The 18,700-nt window shown below is 50.0% G+C and overlaps 1 pseudogene across 1 annotated transcript; it reads right to left on the bottom strand.

Moving 5' to 3' along the window:
• Window positions 1-8,197: 8,197 nt before the first annotated feature.
• Window positions 8,198-11,953, bottom strand: LOC311198779 (olfactory receptor 14A16-like; annotated as a pseudogene). Its single transcript has 2 exons — window positions 11,639-11,953; window positions 8,198-8,801 (listed from the first exon to the last, which is right to left on the bottom strand). The product of its transcript is annotated as an olfactory receptor 14A16-like (transcript).
• Between the last annotated feature and the right edge of the window lie 6,747 nt (window positions 11,954-18,700).

Genomic DNA, 18,700 nt, shown 5'->3' with positions numbered 1-18,700 from the left:
CTGCTGCCGTCAAGTGTGGAGACCTGTCCAAAAAGGAAAAGGTAGTATGAATTTAGGGAACTCTTATTTGAGGAAAACCTCTTCCAATTCTTAGGGAATACGCTCAGATTGACTCTCTGTATTCAGGAAGACTTTTGGCAGGTCCCTTTTGGGAGGTCTGCTTTGTGCTGGCTTGAGTGTGCCACTGCTGGGAGGAGGGTCAGCTGTGGCTCTCGAGAACTCAGTCCTGCCTGGCAGCAGTCAGTAAATGGAAGGATGGTGTGATCTCAGACTAAATCCCCTGTGGAAAGGAATGAGCTTTTCAGCGCTGTCACTCCAGTTTCACCTGAGGGCAGAGCAGAGCTTTGGACCTTTGGTTTTCTCCTGACTATACCTGAGGAGTGTTTCCTCTGTCTGAACTGCCTGACATTGCTGCTGCAGTGGCAGTGGAACCTTCCCCTGAGTGCAGAGTGGGGAGAGCTGCTCTGTCCATCTGTCCTGGTCTCAGCTGCCCTGTGCTTGATGCTCTGTGATCAGAACCTGATGTTCCTTGTAGTAGATTAAGGTCTGCACTGTGTGGTATGTCAGGGAGGTACCAAATCCTCACTGCCATGGAATTTCTTGGAGCAGCTCTTTCTCCCTCACTTCTCAATGTCTCTGCTGCCTGGAGATGACCCTTCAGCTGCTTCTCTTTGCCACTGTCACCTCCTGCTCTGTGCTCACAGACCTCATACAACCTGCTCTTTGTTTAGATCTTCTCTGCAGACCCCTCCTGGCATTAGGGCACTGCCCTGGGAACCTCTGTGTGTGCAGGGCTCATGGAAAAATATGATATCTTAATGATAATTGAGTTTCCATTGCATATTCCTGTGGGGAGAAATCCACACAGCCCACAGGAGAGGAAACGTGAAAGCAAAGACTCTACCTGCAGGAAAATGCTTCCTTGGTGTTGTTCCTCAAAGTCCCTTTGGAATTTCTCAAGGATCAGATGTAGCTGGGATCAAAGATGACCGATGGAGAACTTTCTACAGCAGAAGGACCTTACACTGCCTTTCCCTGTGTCTCTCCTCAAACCCACAGCTGCTGTCTCTATCGCTGTGAAAAGCCCACCAGGCAGGCTGACAGCTGACCCCGGTAGTAGAAGCATCTCTGCCCCAGCACACAGCCTCTGGGGTGAAGGGACCCTGCTCACTAGGAGAGCCCTGGGCACCCCTGGGTGCACACGCTGCTTCACACCTCTGCAGCCATGCCCAGGAGAAGACAGCTGTCCAGCCCTCTCCCTCTGATGGGGCACAAGGGCATCCCTTCCAGGCAGCACTTTCTGGTCCTACACAGAACCTGTCCTCCTGACAGACCCCACACACTGCCCCATGTCCCAGCTTTAGGAGATCCCCCCAGGAACAGAACCTGCATTGCCCTGCACCCACAGACATACCAGGGAGAGTGCTGTGGAGATTTCTCCTCCAATGAACTCTCAGCATCCATCAGCTCTCTCAGCCTCCCAGGTCTCCCCTCGGTGCCTACAGGCAGTGTCCCCAGCCCTGTGTGTTTGGCAGAGGAGCTGCTCCTGGGCAGAGCTGTCTCTCTGCAGCGCTGGGTTGCCATGAGCTCCCTCGATCCCAAGAGCTGACCCATCTGAGCAGGAGAAGACCAGTTCTTCTAGACTCCCTCCTGGTGCCTCAGCCCTCATGGGGATCACTCTGTGATCTCATCTCTGACGTTCTCTCCCTCGGCTGGGGAGAAATCCTTCTGTCCATCAGAGCCCTTTCTCCTGATCAAACCAGAGCTGGGTAGGACAATCACCTTTCCTTGTCTCCCCATGAGACAGGACCCCCAGGCAGAGACAGGCAGGGTACTCTTTCCCCCTCTCAAAGGAAGGGATTCAGTTGAGCAGTGTGGCATTTCTTAGTTTTTCCCAAGAAAAAAAATCAGGGAACACAAATCTATAAATCTCTGTTCTGTAGTTGAGGGAAGTGGGAACCACAATCCAGAAAGATCATATATGTCAAAAAAGATAGACCTTCTGCTGCCAGGACAATCTGACACCTGGAGAGCTCCCATCAGAGCCCCAGACAGCCAGTGGCAGCCTCAGCCAGCAGGAAATGGACATCCCAAAAAGGACCTTTCTAGTGTCTAATAGGACAGGGAGAGGCAGTCCTTGGGTCTCCGATGAGATCGTTTTGTTCAGGGAAGAGTGCCCCAAGTTCTCACTGCCTTGTTCTCCTTGCAGAGGGCTCCATGCAAAGAGGCAGAGAATGTCCAAGGGCAGCTTCATTCCCCGCTTCCTCCTCCTGCTCTTGGACATGTTCCCTACCCCTCTGCAAGGGCAATGCTGGTGACTCCTCTGGACTCCCCTAGATCCTCAGCCTCACATGCTCAGTTGCCTACCCCAGGGAGACTGGTCTCCTTGTATTTAGTACCTGTTCAGTTTGGTTGTTTTGTGGGTTACCTGGGGAGGTTGAAGGCCAGGAACATCTTTTGGACCTCGCACCTTTTGTTTGGGGAGCTACATCTGGTCATTTTTCTTAGTTGTGAAAATTGTCCCTGGTAGAACCTGACAATGACATCAGGTAATGTTAGGACCACTCCCTTTGCATGGAATGCCCTGGGCCCCAAGGTTCTGTTGCTTCTCATCTGATACCTGAAGAGGTTTCATGCCAGGAAGATCTTTCAGCCCTCACACCTTTTACTGTGATGCTATTGGTGGACGTTTAGCATATTTGATCTGGAAAATTCTCTCTGTTTCAGTTAGGACTGTTTCCTTTGAAGAAATGCCCTGAGCCTGAAGGTATATAGGGGTTGATAGTGGGATACCTGGGGAGGTTTCAGGCCAGGAATATCTTCAAGCCCTCACTCCTTTTCTTTGAGACCTATTGCTGGAGGTTTAGGAGTTCTGAATGTTATAACTGGTAGCTCAGAAAATGATGTCAGGCACTGTTAGGACTGTTGCCTTGTCTAGGCATGGCCTGAAACTCAAGATTGGTTGTACTGCTGATCTACTACCTGGGAAGGTGTTAGGTCACAAAAGTTTTTCAACCCTGACACCAACTTGTTTGGGAGCTGTTCCTGGATGTTTCTCAGTTCCAAAGGTGGGTGCTTGTAGAGCTTGAAAATGAAGTCAGGCATTTTTAGGATTGTTCCCTTAGCTACAAAAGCTCTGAGCCCCAGAGTTGCTGGGGCTGCTTTTGAGTTACCTGGGGAGGTTTCAGGCTCCCAATTATATATCAGCTCTCAAACCTTATGTTTGGGAACAGTTGCTGGACACACCATTTTTGAATGGGGATGCTGGTAGAGCCAGAATATGATGTCTGGTCTTACAGGACCATTCTCGTTGCTGGGAATGCCCTTCATCCCAAGGTTACCAGGGCTGCTTGCGGGCTACCTGGGGAGGTTTCAGGCCAGGGTCATTCAGCCTTCATAGATCTGCTTCACGTGTGCTTACAGATGGCTCCCCAAATTGTGGTGCCTTTAGCAAAATGGCAGCAATAGGTGTTAAAGAACCTGGGTCAGAACTGCTGGACGTTCAGCATGTTCGAAGATCGATGAAGGTAAAGCCCAAAAATGACATCAGACATTGTTAGGACCATTCCTGTGGCAAGGAATGCCCTGAGCCTCAAGCTTACTGGGGCTGCTTGTCTCTCCCTGTGGAGGTTTTACGCCAGGTACATCTTTCATCCCTCGCAGCTCTTGTTTGGAATATATTGCTGGACATTCAGCATGTTCAAAGGTGGATGCTGGTAGGGCTGGAAACATGAGATCAGACACTATTAGGACTGTTCCTTTGGCAAGGACATTCCTGAACCCGAAGGTTACTGGGTCTTCTGGTCCTCTCCCTCAGGAGGTTTCAGGCCAGGAACATCCTTCATCTTTTACAACCTTTGTTTGTGTCCTATTACTCGATCTTTAACATGGTTGAAGTTGGACACTGGTAGAGTCCAACAATGATGTCAGGTACTTTTAGGACTAACCCTTGGAAACGAAAGCCCTGAGATCCAAACTTACTGGGGCTGCCAGTGTGCTACCTGGAGAGGTTTCAGACCAGGAAAATTTTTCTGCCAAAACACCTTTTGTTTGGGTTATATTGCTGGATATTTAGCAGTTTCCAAGGTGGACACTGTTAAAGCCAGAACATGTCATCAGGCAGAAATATGTCCACTCCCATGGCTATGAAAGCCCTGAACCCCAAGTTAATGAGGCTGCTACTGTGCTACCTGGAGAGGTTTAACACCACAAACATCTTTCATCCATCACACCTTTTGTTTTGGATGGATTGCTGTATGTTTTGCACCTCCAAATGTGATCACTGGTAGAGCTGGGAAATGACGTCAGGCCCTGTTCGGATGGTTGCATGATCTATGACAGCCCTGAGCCCCAAGGTTACTGGGCCTGCTAGTGGGCTACCTTGGGAGGTTTCAGGCCAGGAAAATTACTGGGTCCTTGCAACTTTTGTTTGGGAGCTATTGCTGGATGTTTAGAAGTTTCAAAACTAGAAGCTGGTAGAGCTGAAAACTGATGTCTTGCACTGTTATGGCTGTTGTCTATAAAAGCCCTGAACACGAACATTACTGGGGTGTCTTTTGGGCTACCTGGGGAGGTTTCTGGCCAAGAATATCTTTATGCCCTTGTACCTTTTGCTTGGCAGCTATAGCTGGACATTTAGCATTTTTGAAGGTGGATGCTGTTAGAGCCAGAAAATGATGTCAGGCCCTGTTACAACCGTTCTTTTGGAAAGGAAAGCCCTGATCCCCAAGGGTACTGGGGCTTCTAGAGGGCTACCTAGGCAGGTTTCAGGCCAGGAACATCATTCATCCTTTGAGTCTTTTATTTGTGAGGTACTGCTGGACATTTAGCATTTCTGAAGACAGATGCTGGTAGAGTCTGAAAATGACATCAGGCACTGTTGGGACCATTACCTTGGTAAGGAAAGACCTGAGTCTCAAGGTTACTGGAGATGCTAGTGGGCTACCTACTGAGGTTTCAGGGCAGGAACATCTTTCATTCCTCAATTATTATTTTTTTTTGGGGGGGTGTTTATTGCTGTAGGTTTAGCTTCAAAGCTGGATGCTGGTAGAGGTGGAAAATTACATCAGGCACAGTTAGGACCAACCCATTGTCTTTGAAAGCTGTGAGCCCCAAGGCTACTGGGGCTGCTACTGGGCTACCTGAGGAAGTTTCAGGCTGAGGTTGTTTGACCCAGGCTAGAGGCCAAATGCCCACCAAAGCTGCTCTATCACTCCCCTTTTCAGATGGAAAAGGGACAAAATATGTATTGGGAGGTTTAGGATTCAAGATAAGACCAGGGAGAGATCACTCTGCAATCAGTGTCATGGGCAAAACAGACTGAACATGGAATAAAGGAAAGAAAACTCATTTATTAAAACTACATCACACACCCAGTGACACCAGAGTCAGGTAATGAGAAGTGAGGCCAGGTCTTAAAGCACCTTCCCCCCACCCTTCCCTTCTTAACAGACTTCATTTTATTCCCAATTTTTCTCCCTTCTTCCCCAACACCATGGCAGGGGGAGGAGCAGGGAATGGGGGTGTGTGTGTGTGTGTGTTTGTCACTTCCTCACAAGTTGCTTTCCTTCTCCAGATCTTAAACCACCTCTACTTCCCCCCATCCCTCCTCTCTTAGCAGACTTTACTTTAATCATAATTTCACTCTCTTCTTCCCCCCCATAGCAGCATGAAGAAGGGCTGTTCCCCCTGAGTTGTTTTCCTTCTTAGCTTGGGAGGGGATTCCACACCCCCTTTCCCTGAGGCACTGTGGGGTCCCACCCACGGCAGACAGTCCTCCATGAACTTCTCCAATGTGAGTCCTCTCTATCGGGGAGTCATCTCCTCACCAGTTGCCTCAGCACAGCTACCTTCCACGGGGTGCTCACCTTTGGGCCCAGATTGATCCAGGCTGGTCCCCCACAGAGTCACAAGTCCCCCAGCAAACGTGCTGTGGCATGGGTCAGTCTCTTCATAGGCCGTAGATGGTCTCTGGTCCTTTCCTTATCCACGGGCTGCAGGGGGAAGGTCTGCTTCACCATGGTCTTCTCCACAGGCTGCAGGGGTATCTCCCTTTCTAGCATCTGGACCACTTCATATCCCCCACACACTCCTTCTTCCTGGCCTTTGTGTCTGCATGGTTTCTTACATCTTCTCACTCTCCCCCAACATACACAACCACGTAGAGACAGAGACCAGCTGTGTGGTGCTCCACTCTAGGCTGGGGCCAAACCATGGTGAAAGGTTCCAGCACAACACCCACACATGAAGGCAGCTCTGACATGATGGGTAGAGAACCAGCCACAAGGGGAAGAATTTGCTCATTCCAGGGGATGCCATAGCAGTCAGAGGTGCTGAACAGGAATCTGGCCATGAGCACATTGAGCTACACTGGGACAAGCGTGGCCACGCAGATAAGGGCCCTTCTGGTCCATCTGGACTCTGCATTGATGAAGCAACCTCTGGAGTCAGTCCCAGTGTGGGGCTCCCTGGTCTGGAGGAATGGGGAGGAACTGTCACATGGGCAGAGAAAGTGTGCCAAGACATGGATAGGGGTCTTGTGTGGAGAGGCTGAGAGACCTGGGATCCTCTGGCCTGGGGAAGGGGAGCCTAAGTGAAACCCTCTTTGGAAAGAACGTAAGAAAGGAAGTCAAGGTAAAACTGCAGCTTTGAAGGTCAGAGTGGACATGAGGATAAAGAAATGTCATTCTGAGGGCAGTGCTGTGGTGCTAAAAGTCACTCAGAGGAAGTGTGGATGAGCTGGTGCCTTTGTGGGAACACCTGATGAGGAGGGAAAGACAGCAGTACAGGCAGGGACACCATGGAGTGAGATCAAAGTGGGGAAGGGGGATGGGTGCCTGCATCCTGCAGGGAAACAGCACAGGCATGGGGCAGTGTGGCATGGGCTGTGGTGCAGATGGCCAAGGGTGCCAGCCAGGTCTTTGACTCCTGTACTAGAGCTGATATCCCTGCCACAGAGGCCACAGAGGAGACACATTGTCCTCACAGACATGGAACATCATTGCCTCCTTGCACCCACCCCAGGGGAGGTCACCATGGGTCATACCCCTGTCCTTCCCTTGGTGTTACACTCCCCACATCCAATGGAAGAGACACAGGTGAGGGTCAGGATCTCCCTGCCCAGGGGCTGGGGGTCAGCGCTTGGCACTTCTGCTTCATCAGACCAAGGCAGGGTGTCCTCAGCATCCGAGCTGCCTGTGCTGAGCCTGTGTTTGTCCTCATGGCCTCCAGTTGTCTGCTCTAACGAGCCGAAGATAGTTTGGGCATTACTCCTTACTTCACTTCTGGAGAGGTTTCTTCACTCTCCACTTGGTGTCTGATGTCTCTGGACTCAGAAGAAAACTCCCCATGGGGATCATTAATCACACAGAAAGCCCTTACAAGCATGGCTCTCCACGTAATTGTCTTGAAAATAAACAGAACTTGTGTAACTATTTGGAGACGTTCTATTTGAGTGAGGAAAATTTCAAAGGACTTTCACAATGGAGGATTTTTTCACAGTTTGAATCAGATACATACAAAGGCTACTTATCAACACACTGACCTTCTGACAGAACAGTTCATAGGACTTCTGAAAGATGGGATATTTCCAACTCTCTGAAGCTCAAAGCAGAAACTGGAGAAGTGAACAGCATCTGCATGACAGAAGAGCAAGAACAGGTAGGACCCTGTGAGCAAAGTGAAGTGCATATGTCCATCTAGACTGCTGAAAGTATGTCTTTAAGCATGGCTGTATCATCAGGACAGGTGTAGGCACTTAAAGGAAAAGTGAGGTGAAACAGGAAGATTAGTATAAAGCGGGCACAGGGAAAAGGACTGTTTCTTCTGCTGCCACCTGTACCAATCCTGGAAATTCCTGTTTTGTCACAGTCGGAAAGCATTGCCATTTCATAACAAGTACTCAAGTGATTCAGCTGAGGAAAATGTGCTTATGAATTGTTTATTAATGTAAGAAAAAAACCCTAAAACTAAAATATTAAAAGGCTTCTCCCTGATGCAAAAAAAGCATAGCTTGTCATTGCACAATGTCACACAAGACCAGGAATGGGATGAACATGGACCATGATACTACAGCTTAAACAAATTAGAAGGAAAAATTAAAATAAGTAAAATACCTACTAAAACCAGATTAATCCTAACATGAGTTAAATGACCAGTGGTATGATAAGGAAAATGAGCAGTTTATTGCTGCTTAGAATCATTCAGTCATCAGTTTCCACACGGCATTTATGAGCTCCTGGTTCCTCATGCTGTAGATGAGGGGGTTCACTGCTGGTGGAAACACCGAGTAAAGAAATGCCAATACCAGGTCCAGAAATAGGGAGGAGATGGAGGGGGGCTTCAGGTCAGAAAACATGCCGGTGCTGAGAAACAGGGAGACAACAGCCAGGTGAGGGAGGCAGGTGGAAAAGGCTTTATTGCTGTCCCTGCTCTGAGGGGATCCTCAGCACTGCCCTGAAGATCTGCACATAGGACACCACAATGAACACAAAACAACCAAAAGCTAAACAGGAACTGACCACAATGGCTCCATTTTCCCTGAGGTAAGACTCTGAGCAGGAGAGCTTGAGGATCTGGGGGATTTCACAGAAGAACTGGTCAACAGCATTGCCATGGCAGAGGGGCAGTGAAAATGTATTGGCTGTGTGCAGCACAGCATTGAGAAACCCACTGGCCCAGGCAGCTGCTGCCATGTGGACACAAGCTCTGCTGCCCAGGAGGGTCCCGTAGTGCAGGGGGTGGCAGATGGCAACGTAGCGGTCATAGGCCATGACAGTCAGAAGACAGAACTCTGCAACGATCAAAAAGAAAAAGAAAAAGAGTTGAGCCAGACATCCTGTGTAGGAAATGGCCCTGGTGTCCCACAAGGAATTGGCCATGGATTTGGGAACAGTGGTGGAGATGCAGCTAAAGTCAAGTACAGAGAGGTTGAGAAGGAAGAAGTACATGGGGGTGTGGAGGTGGTGGTCACAGGCTATGGTGATGATGATGAGGCCATTGCCCAGGAGACCAGCCAGGTAGATGCCCAGGAAGAGGCAGAAGTGCAGGAGCTGCAGCTCCTGTGTGTCTGCAAAGGGCAGGAGGAGGAACCGGCTGATGGAGCTGCTGTTGGACATCTGCTGCTGTCAGCTGTGGAGACCTGTCCAAGGAGGAAAAGGCACAGTTAGAAGTTAGGGAACTCTTCTTTGACAAAAACCTCTTCAAATTTACATTGATTCTCTGGATTCAGGAAAACTTTTGTCAGCTCCCTTTTGGGGTTCTACTTTGTGCTGGCTAGATCATGCCACTGCTGGGAGGAGGGTCAGCTGTGGTGCTCAAGAACTGAGTCCTGCCTTGTAGCAGTCAGGAAATAGAAAGATGGTGTGATCTGAGACTAAATCCCCTGTGGATAGGAATGAGCTTTTCAGCTCTGTCACTCCAATGATTCCCAACAGCAGAGCAGAGCTTTGGAACTTTGGTTTTCTCCTCAATTTACCTGAGGAATGTCCAGTGCTGTCCTATCCTACTGCCCCACACGCAGTCTGAATAGGCAAAGCATGGCCAAGGATGGAATCAGAGTGTGGTAGAGGCTATCTAAGGTTTAGATTAGATATTGGGGGGATTTTTTTTATGAAGAGAATGGTGAGGGGCTGGAACAGGCCGCCCAGAGAGGTGGTGGATGCCACATCCCTTGGAGTGTTCAAGGCCAGGTTGGATGGGGGCCTGGGGAACCTTGTGTAGATCCAGGTCTGGAGGTTGGTGGACCTGCCTGTGGCAGAGGGGTTGGAACTCTGTGATTCTTGGGGTCCCTTCCAACCAAGACCATTCTGTTATTTATTATCTTGCATGATTCCCAAAACAGTCCTTTATGCCCTCTCCCCCCTTATATTCCTATTCCAGGAGACAGATTCCACAGCTGACATCCCTGCTCTGGGGCCTATAAGGGTCTGGACAGTGAGGCAGAGCAGGGCTGGCCATTCTCCCTGGCCATTCTCTGCTCACCCTGGCAGAAGGAGGGAAATGGCTGTGCAGAACAACTAAAACATACAACTGTTGTCAGTGGAAACCGCTGGACCCAGCACATTAGGGAAGCCACCACAGGCTCAGTCCAGACCCATTTCATAACATATCCTCCTCTTTCAACCCATGGAGAACTCCTGCAAAGTACTACTGTTGGTTGACTGCCGACTGAATATGAGCCAGCAGTGTGCCCAGGTGGCCAGGAAGGCCAATGATATCCTGGCTTGTATCAGAAATAGTGTGGCCAGTAGGTCTGGGGAGGTGATTGTGCCCCTGTACTGGGGACTAGTGAGGCTGCACCTCGAGTACTGTGTCCAGTTCTGGGCTCCTCACCATAAGAAGGACATTGAGGTCCTGGAGCGAGTCCAGAGAAGGGCAACCAGGCTGGGGAAGGGGCTGGAGGGCAAATCCTATGAGGAGCAGCTGAGGGAGCTGGGGGTGTTTAGCCTGGAGAAGAGGAGGCTGAGGGGAGACCTTATCACTGACTACAGCTGCCTGGTAGGAGGGTGCAGAGAGGTGGGCAATGGTCTCTTCAGCCAGGGGCCACGAGATGGGCCAAGGGGAAAAGGCAAGAAGTTGCTCCAGGGCAGGGTCAGATTAGTTGTTAGAGAAAAGTTTTTACTGCAGGAGTTGTCAGGGCCTGGAACAGGCTGCCCAGGGAGGGGCTGAGTCACTGACCTTGGATGTGTTTAAAACAAGGATAGCTCAGGTACTTGGGGATATGGTTTAGCACAGGACAGGAATGGTTGGACTCAATGATCATAAAGGTCTTTTCCAACCTTGAGATTCTGTGACTCTGTAGTACGGTGTTTTGATGAAAATTGATTCGTCCTACACCTGACCTCATGTGTAAAAGAAATGCTCTGACTTCAAATAGCAGCACTGAGTAAAGCCCATTTTATTAGACGTCTGATGTAGACATGAACTTAGACCTTTCTTGTTGAAAAAAAAGGCATGAAGGCCTCTAGGTCAGAGAGGAAGGGAACAGCCCTCTGGGGACGTGAGTTGTAAGCAGACACTATTCCTGCTGAATGACTAATGACTGAATCTGCTTCTTCAGTGCAGCTTTCAATTCCTCATTCCTTATGCTGTAGATGAGGGGGTTCACTGCTGGAGGCACCACTGAGTACAGAACTGCCACCATCAGATCCAGGAATGTGGATGAGATGGAGGGGGGCTTCAGGTAGGCAAACATGGCAGTACTGACAAACAGGGAGACCACAGCCAGGTGAGGGAGGCAGGTGGAAAAGGCTTTGTGCTGTCCCTGCTCTGAGGGGATCCTTAGCACAGCCCTGAAGATCTGCACATAGGACACCACAATGAACACAAAACACCCAAAACCCAAACACACACTAACAACAATCACCCCAGTTTCCCTGAGGTAGGCATCTGAGCAGGAGAGCTTGAGGATCTGGGGGATTTCACAGAAGAACTGGTCAACAGCATTGCCCTTGCAGAAGGGAAGTGAGAATGTATTGGCCGTCTGCAGCAGAGCATTGAGAAACCCACTGGCCCAGGCAGCTGCTGCCATGTGGACACAAGCTCTGCTGCCCAGGAGGGTCCCGTAGTGCAGGGGGTGGCAGATGGAAACGTAGCAGTCATAGGCCATGACAGTGAGAAGATAGTACTCTCCTAATACCAAGAAGAGAAAAAAGAAGACCTGAGTAGCACATCCCGCATAGGAAATGGCCCTGATGTCCCACAAGGAATTGTCCATGGATTTGGGGATTGTGGTTGAGATGGAGCACAGATCAATAACAGAGAGGTTGATGAGGAAGAAGTACATGGGGGTGTGGAGGTGGTGGTCACAGGCTATGGTGATGATGATGAGGCCATTGCCCAGGAGAGCAGCCAGGTAGATGCCCAGGAAGAGGCAGAAGTGCAGGAGCTGCAGCTCCCGTGTGTCTGCAAAGGGCAGGAGGAGGAACTGGCTGATGGAGCTGCTGTTCGACATTTGCTGCTCTTAAGGATGGAGACCTGTGAAAGGAAGAAAAGGCAGTGAGAAGTTAGGGAACTCTTCTTTCAGGCAAACTTCTTCCAAATCACATTGACTTCTTAGATTCAGAAAGACTTTTGTCAGGTCCTTTTTGGGTGGTCTGCTTTGTGCTGGTTTGAGTGTGCCACTGCTGGGAGGAGGGTCAGCTGTGGGCTCTGGAGAACTCAGTCCTGCCTGGCAGCAGTCAGGAAATAGAAAGATGGTGTGATCTCAGACTAAATCCCCTGTGGAGAGGAATGAGCTTTTCAGCACTGTTACTCCAGTTTCACCCGAGGGCAGAGCAGAGCTTTGGACCTTTGGTTTTCTCCAGACTGTACCTGAGGAGTGTTTCTCCTGTCAGAACTCCCTGACATTGCTGCTGCAGTGCCAGTGAAACCTTCCCCTGAGTTCAGAGTGGGGAGAGCTGCTGTGTCTATCATCCCTGGTCTCAGCTGCCCTGTGCTGGACTCTCTGGTGTTCCCTGTAGAAGAAACTGGACCCCACAGAGAGATGAGGAATCCAGTTCTCAGTCCTACAGATGGGGATCTTGAAGTGAGGGTCAGCTCAGTGCCAGGCCAACCAATGGACATACCCAGAACCCCAGGTAACAGTGGGACATAGGCAGCAAGGACAGGAGGGGAAACAGCAAGAAATGCTCTAGCCAGGCCTGGAAAGAGAGGGATGGGCAGACAGGCACTCAGGGAATTGTCCTCAACATGGGTTGGGCTGCCAATGAGATGGCTCAGTCTGAAACCCTGGACTCCCAGGCGCAGAGTCTGTGCTGGGAGGCAGAAACAAGGGGGTCTGTGTGGGAAAGTGTCTGCACTGCAGAGGATGTCTGGGAGGTACCAAATCCCCAATAGCATAGCGTTTCTGGGAGCAGCTCCTCCCTCCCTCACAATGTCTCTGCTGCCTGGAGCTGTCCCTGGAGCTGCTTCTCTTTGACAATGTCACCTCCTCCACTGTGCTCACAGACCTCAACCTACCTGCCCTGTGCTCAGCTCTGCTCTGCAGACCCCTCCTGGCATCAGGGCACTGCCCTAGGGAACCTTTGTGTGTGCAGGGATCAGGAGAAGCTCTGACAAGTCCTAATGACCAATGAGTTTGCACTGCCCTCTGCAAAGTTATCAATAAAAGCTCAGCTCCCACTTCCCACCCAGTCCACAAGAGCAGAAAATTCAAAGCAAAGTCTTTTTCCCTGGAGTGGAAAATGCATCCTTGGTGTTCTTGAAAAGTCCCTCGAAGTTGACGTGGATCTGCTGGAGCTGGGAGCAATTCAGGGCTGTGCAGCACCCTTTGTTACAGCAAAATGACCCTACACTGTCCTTCCATGGGTCACACTTTCCACCCAAAGATTCTTTGTGCAGCAACATGGATGGAAGCCCACAAGGCAGGCTGAGTGCTGACCCTGGTAGAAACAGGGTCCCTGCCCCAGACCCCACACACTATGCCATGTCCCAGCTTTAGGAGATCCCTCCAGGAACAGAACCTGCATTGCCCTGCACCCACAGACATACCAGGCAGAGTGCTGTGGAGATTTCTCCTCCAGTGAGCTCTCAGCATCCATCAGCTCTCTCAGCCTCACAGGTCTCCCCTCGGTGCCTACAGGCAGTGTCCCCAGCCCTGTGTGCTTGGCAGAGGAGCTGCTTCTGGGCAGAGGTGTCTCTTGTCAGGGCTGCTGGGTTGCAGTGAGCTCTCTCCATCCCAGGAGCCCAGCCCAGCTCACAGCAGAGGAGCAGGTGAATACGTCACATTCTCCATTCCCCAGAGTCTCCTGTGAGGTGTCCCTGGAGCTCCAAGTAACTAACTTGGAAAGACACTAAGTCTTTATTGCCTTTCCCTCCCTTGGCTGGGGAGAAATCCTTCTGTCCAGCAGAGTTGTTTCTCCTGACCAAACCAGAGCTGGGCAGAAGAATCACCTTTCCGTGTCTCCCCAAGAGACAGGAACCCCAGGCAGGGACAGGGATGTGACTCTTTCCCCCTGTGAGAGTCACTCCAGGCCCCTCATACTTGCTTTGCAGCCCTGGGGCTGGAAGGGGACGCTGCTCTAACCTATGATTCCCACAAACCCATTGCAGCTGGGATTCCTCTTGCCACAGTTTCTGTGGCAAAAAAATCACACCTTCTGCCATGGAGCTGCTGTTCCCAGCTCCCATGGGAATTACTGGGGGCAGAGACAAGTTTCCAAAATCCCCTTCTCCATGACAGTGGACTTGATCGGATGGGAACTGTGTGTCACCCCTATTCGCCCATACCTGTGACTGAAGACAAGGAATGACTCTTTGGGAGCCCATGCCAGAGGCTTCTACTCCTCATGCACACCTGGGAGTTTGTGAGACAATTCAAGATTTTAGTTTTCCTTGTTATAAATCTCTCCTCACTCTTGTCTTTTACTTCTGAAAACACTTTTCCATACCCATTGTCAGCAGATGTCCATTGTCTCGGCTGCTCCTTCCCCCTCATGGGAGGACTCCTCACAGTCTCCCCTTGCTCCAGCATTGGGTCCCACCCACAGGAGACAGTCCTCCATGAACCCCTCCAACGTGAGTCCTTCCCACATGGCTTCAGATCATCACCAACTGCTCCAGGGTGGGTCACTTGAATGGGCTGCCGTCCTTCAGCAACAGACTGCTCCAGCCTGGGTCCTCCACCGCCCTGCCAGCAAACCTGCTCCAGCACAGGCTTCCTATGAGGTCACAGCCTCCTTCAGGTGTCTTCACCTGCCTGAGCTCTGTGATGTCTACATGCTGCATGTAGAATCACTGTTCCACATCATCCAGCATGGGCTGGGGGGGAACAGCCTCATTCACCATGGGCTTCTGCATGGGTTACAAGGGAATCTCTGCAATGAGGCTTGGAGGACCTTCTCCCCCTACTTCACCGAACTTGTTGTCTGCAAAGTTCCTTACACTTTCTCTCTCCTTTCTCTGACAGCAAAAAGCAGCAGATAATTTTTAATTCCTTATTAAATATATTGTCACAGCAAATATATTTTCACTCCCCCTCTGCCAGGGCAATGCTGCTGACCAGTTCTGTGAAATCTCCCAGATCCTCAAGCTCTCCTGCTCACGAGCCACACTCAGGGAAATTGTAGTCAGAGCTTGTTTGGCTTTTGGGTGTTTTGTGTTCATCGTGGTGTCCTATGTGCAGATCTTCAGGGCTGTGCTGAGGATCCTCTCGCAGCAGGGACGGCACAGAACCTTTTCCACCTGCCATCCTTACATGGAGTGGACTCCTTGTTTGTCAGCACTGACATGTTTGCCTACCTGAAGCCCCTCTCAATCTCCTCCCTATTTACAAATTCACAGATTCACAAAATTCTTGTTGTTGGAAGGGACCTCCAGAGATCATCAAGTGCATGACCCCCCTTCAAAAGCAGGGTCCTCAGACGGGTAGGACAGGTCGGTATCCAGATGGGTCTTGAATATCTCCAGAGAAGGAGACTCTACAACCCTCTGACTGTCCCAGGGCTCTGTCACCTTTACTTTTAAAATTAATTCTGCATTTTGGTATGGAACTTCCTGTGCTCCAACTTGGAGCCATTGGCCCCTGTCCAGTCTCCAGAGACAACTTAACCTGGTAGAGGTATTTCTTTACATGGTGGTTCCACAAGCAGTGAACCCCCTCATCTACAGCATGAGGAACCAGGACCTCAAGGATGCCGTGTGGAAACGGGACTGGATGTTTCTAAGCAGCAACCAACTCATCATCTTCTTCATTGTATTGCTGGCCCTGTTGACTCAATAAAATGTAATCATGCTGAATAGATTGATGGAGATGTCACTTAAGAGACAATTAATATAACTTTAATATAAGAATTTTCATGTTCTTAAGAATAGGTTTGTTTTGGATTTTAGTAGATGTGGTTTTGCCCCAGCTGAGAGCCGAGCACCACACAGTCGCTTGGTCTTTAAAAGAGAGTGTGGGGGGAGAAGCAGTTTGGGGGGGGAGTGGGGGGAGGAGGGAAGGGAAAAAACCAAAACCGAGGAAACAAAACCCTGCAGGCTGGGGTAAGGATAGTTTACTAGAATAGCAGAAAGAGAGATATAACGATGATAACAGGACTTTTTAGCAAAATATATGAAGCTGGTGATACGCAATGCAGTTTCTCACTGAACCACACAACTCAGGCCCTGCCACCCAGAGCTGTCCCGAAAACTGGACCATCCCCAAACTGCACATCCTGGAGCTGCCTCCTCCTCCTCCCACTAGCACCCGATTTTATGCAGAGCATGATGTAATTGGCATGGAATACACCCTTTGGCCAGTTCGGGTCACCTGTCCTGGCTGTGTCCCCTTCCTTCTCCCAAAGTAGGGAAATAGGAACAACTGAAAAGTCCTTGACTGCTTGGCAACAACCAGAAATATCAGGGTGTTATTAGCAATGCTCTCCTCCCTACTCCCAAACACAGCATTCCATCCACTATTAGAAAAGAAATTAACTCCATCCCAGCTGAAATCAGCACTCTGACATGATTTCCTGGCACTGGTTAATGCTACTCAGGATGATCTGCTCCATCAGCTTCTCTGGGACTGAAGTCAAACTATGAGGCCTGTAATTGCCCTGATCATTCTTCTGTCCTTCTATAGGGGGTTACGTTGACTGATTTCCAGTCTTCTGGTACCTCTCCAGTCAGCCAGGACTGATGGAAAGTGGCTTGGTGAACCCCTCTTGCCAGCTCTTTCAGCACCCTTGGCTGCATCCCATTCAGCCCCACAGATCTCTGCACATCTCTGTGGTGCAGCAAGACCATCTCCTCCTAGATTGAGGTGGGGTCATTCCACTCCCTGTCCCTGTCTCCTAGTTCAGGGAATTGGATTCTCTCTGTACAACTGCCCCTATTACTAAAGACAGTGGCAAACATTTCATTAAGCACCTCAGCCTTGTCCTTGTCTTTCCACAATGTTTCCTCCTGAATCTGATAGAGGATGGAGGGTCTCCCTGCTCTTTCTTTCATTTAAATGGAGGCCAGATGAATTTCTAGCTGGGCTTTGGACCAACAATGAGGAGAAACTCTCATCCTGTTGTTCTTCCCTCAGCATTACACACCCCACGTTGCCCCAGGTAGAGCCTGAGCAATGCTTGTGGGACAGGACCTGTCTTCCCTTGGATGGGGGTCAGGGCTTGGCCTTTCTGCTTCATCAAACCAACCCAGGGCTTGCTCAGCATCTCAGCTGCTTGTACATTGACTTTGCCTACCAGCCAACATGGCCTCCAATTACCTGTGCTAACGAGTCCCTGGGGAGGCTCAGCCAGCAATGGCTCTCAGCGGGACTCATTAATACTTCAGGTACTTTGGCTTCTACTTTTGACATGGAGTGTTTTGTGTAAGCTCCTCTCAGTACCTGAGCTTCAAGGACTCAGCACCAAATGCACCCCAGGGCTCATTAAAGATAAAAAGCAAACCATAACGAGCTATGTCTCTTGATGTAATTATCTTCAAGTCTTCAAGAGATGTACAGAGCATTGAAGCTGTTTCAAAGGGAGCTCAGGGTAAAATTGATTTTACTGCATATTTCTACCTGTCCAAAGTAAATTGTCTGTGTCTGAAATCATTGTTCCAACAGTGGATCTGCCCATCAGTGCTTCTGGTTGCTCTCTAGATTTCCTGCTGCTCTGAGTTTCAGGGTTTAACCATAACTGCCTTTCTGGCAGTTGTCTGACTCATTCTGTCTTTAGCCAGCTCTTGAGTTGTGGTGATTTCACAGTCTCCTTCCTCTCACAAAAACAGCTCTCACCTGGTTAAGCTTTGTGGCAGGTGAACCTCACTGGTGGCAGATTGCACTTGGAATAGAGTGAGGAGTGTTGGATTTAATGGTGAATCTTGTCAGGTTCCTTTTGTTGGGAAAATAAATCCCTCTGTGCTGCCTGTGTGCAGCCAGTTCTCTAAGGAAAGCAGGGGAGCTGGTACAGAGGGGCTGTAATGCCCCACTGTGGAGTGCAGCAGAGAGACCTGATGTAAGGACAAGGGATGCAAGTCCCAGTTGGGTGGTAAGAGTCATGGTGGGCTTGTGGAGATGTGCAGCAAGGTTGTCCCCACTGTGTCAGACCTCAAGGGACACTATTTCGGAGCAGTCCAAACCTGCTTAGGAGGCACCCTGGATCAATCTCAGTCAGAGGTTATCACCTCTCCTCTACAGTGAAAATAATAACTGCCCCAGGCAGCTGCTGCCATGTGGACACAAGCTCTGCTGCCCAGGAGGGTCCCATAGTGCAGTGGGTGGCAGATGGCAACGTAGCGGTCATAGGCCATGACAGTGAGAATATAGTACTCCGTTGAGAACAAAAATAAGAAGAAAAGGATTTGAGACAGACATCCTGTGTAGGAAATGGCCCTGGTGTCCCACAAGGAATTGGCTATGGAGTGGGGAACAGCAATGGAGATGCAGCCAAGGTCAGTAAGAGAGAGGTTGAGGAGGAAGAAGTACATGGGGGTGTGGAGGTGGTGGTCACAGGCTATGGTGATGATGATGAGGCCATTGCCCAGGAGAGCAGCCAGGTAGATGCCCAGGAAGAGGCAGAAGTGCAGGAGCTGCAGCTCCCGTGTGTCTGCAAAGGGCAGGAGGAGGAACTGGCTGATGGAGCTGCTGCTGTTGGACATCTGCTGCCATCAAGTGGGGAGAGCTGTGAGAGTCGGAAAATGCAGTGAGACATTAGGGAACACTTCTTTGAGGACAACCTCTTCCAGTTCACACTGATTCTCTGTATTAAGGAGGACTTTTTTC

This window comes from Gallinula chloropus (assembly GCF_964237585.1).
Source record: "Gallinula chloropus genome assembly, chromosome: 18".
NCBI lineage: Eukaryota > Metazoa > Chordata > Aves > Gruiformes > Rallidae > Gallinula > Gallinula chloropus.
The sequence above is the reverse complement of the archived record's forward strand: the minus strand, read 5'-3'. Positions and strand labels throughout refer to the sequence as shown.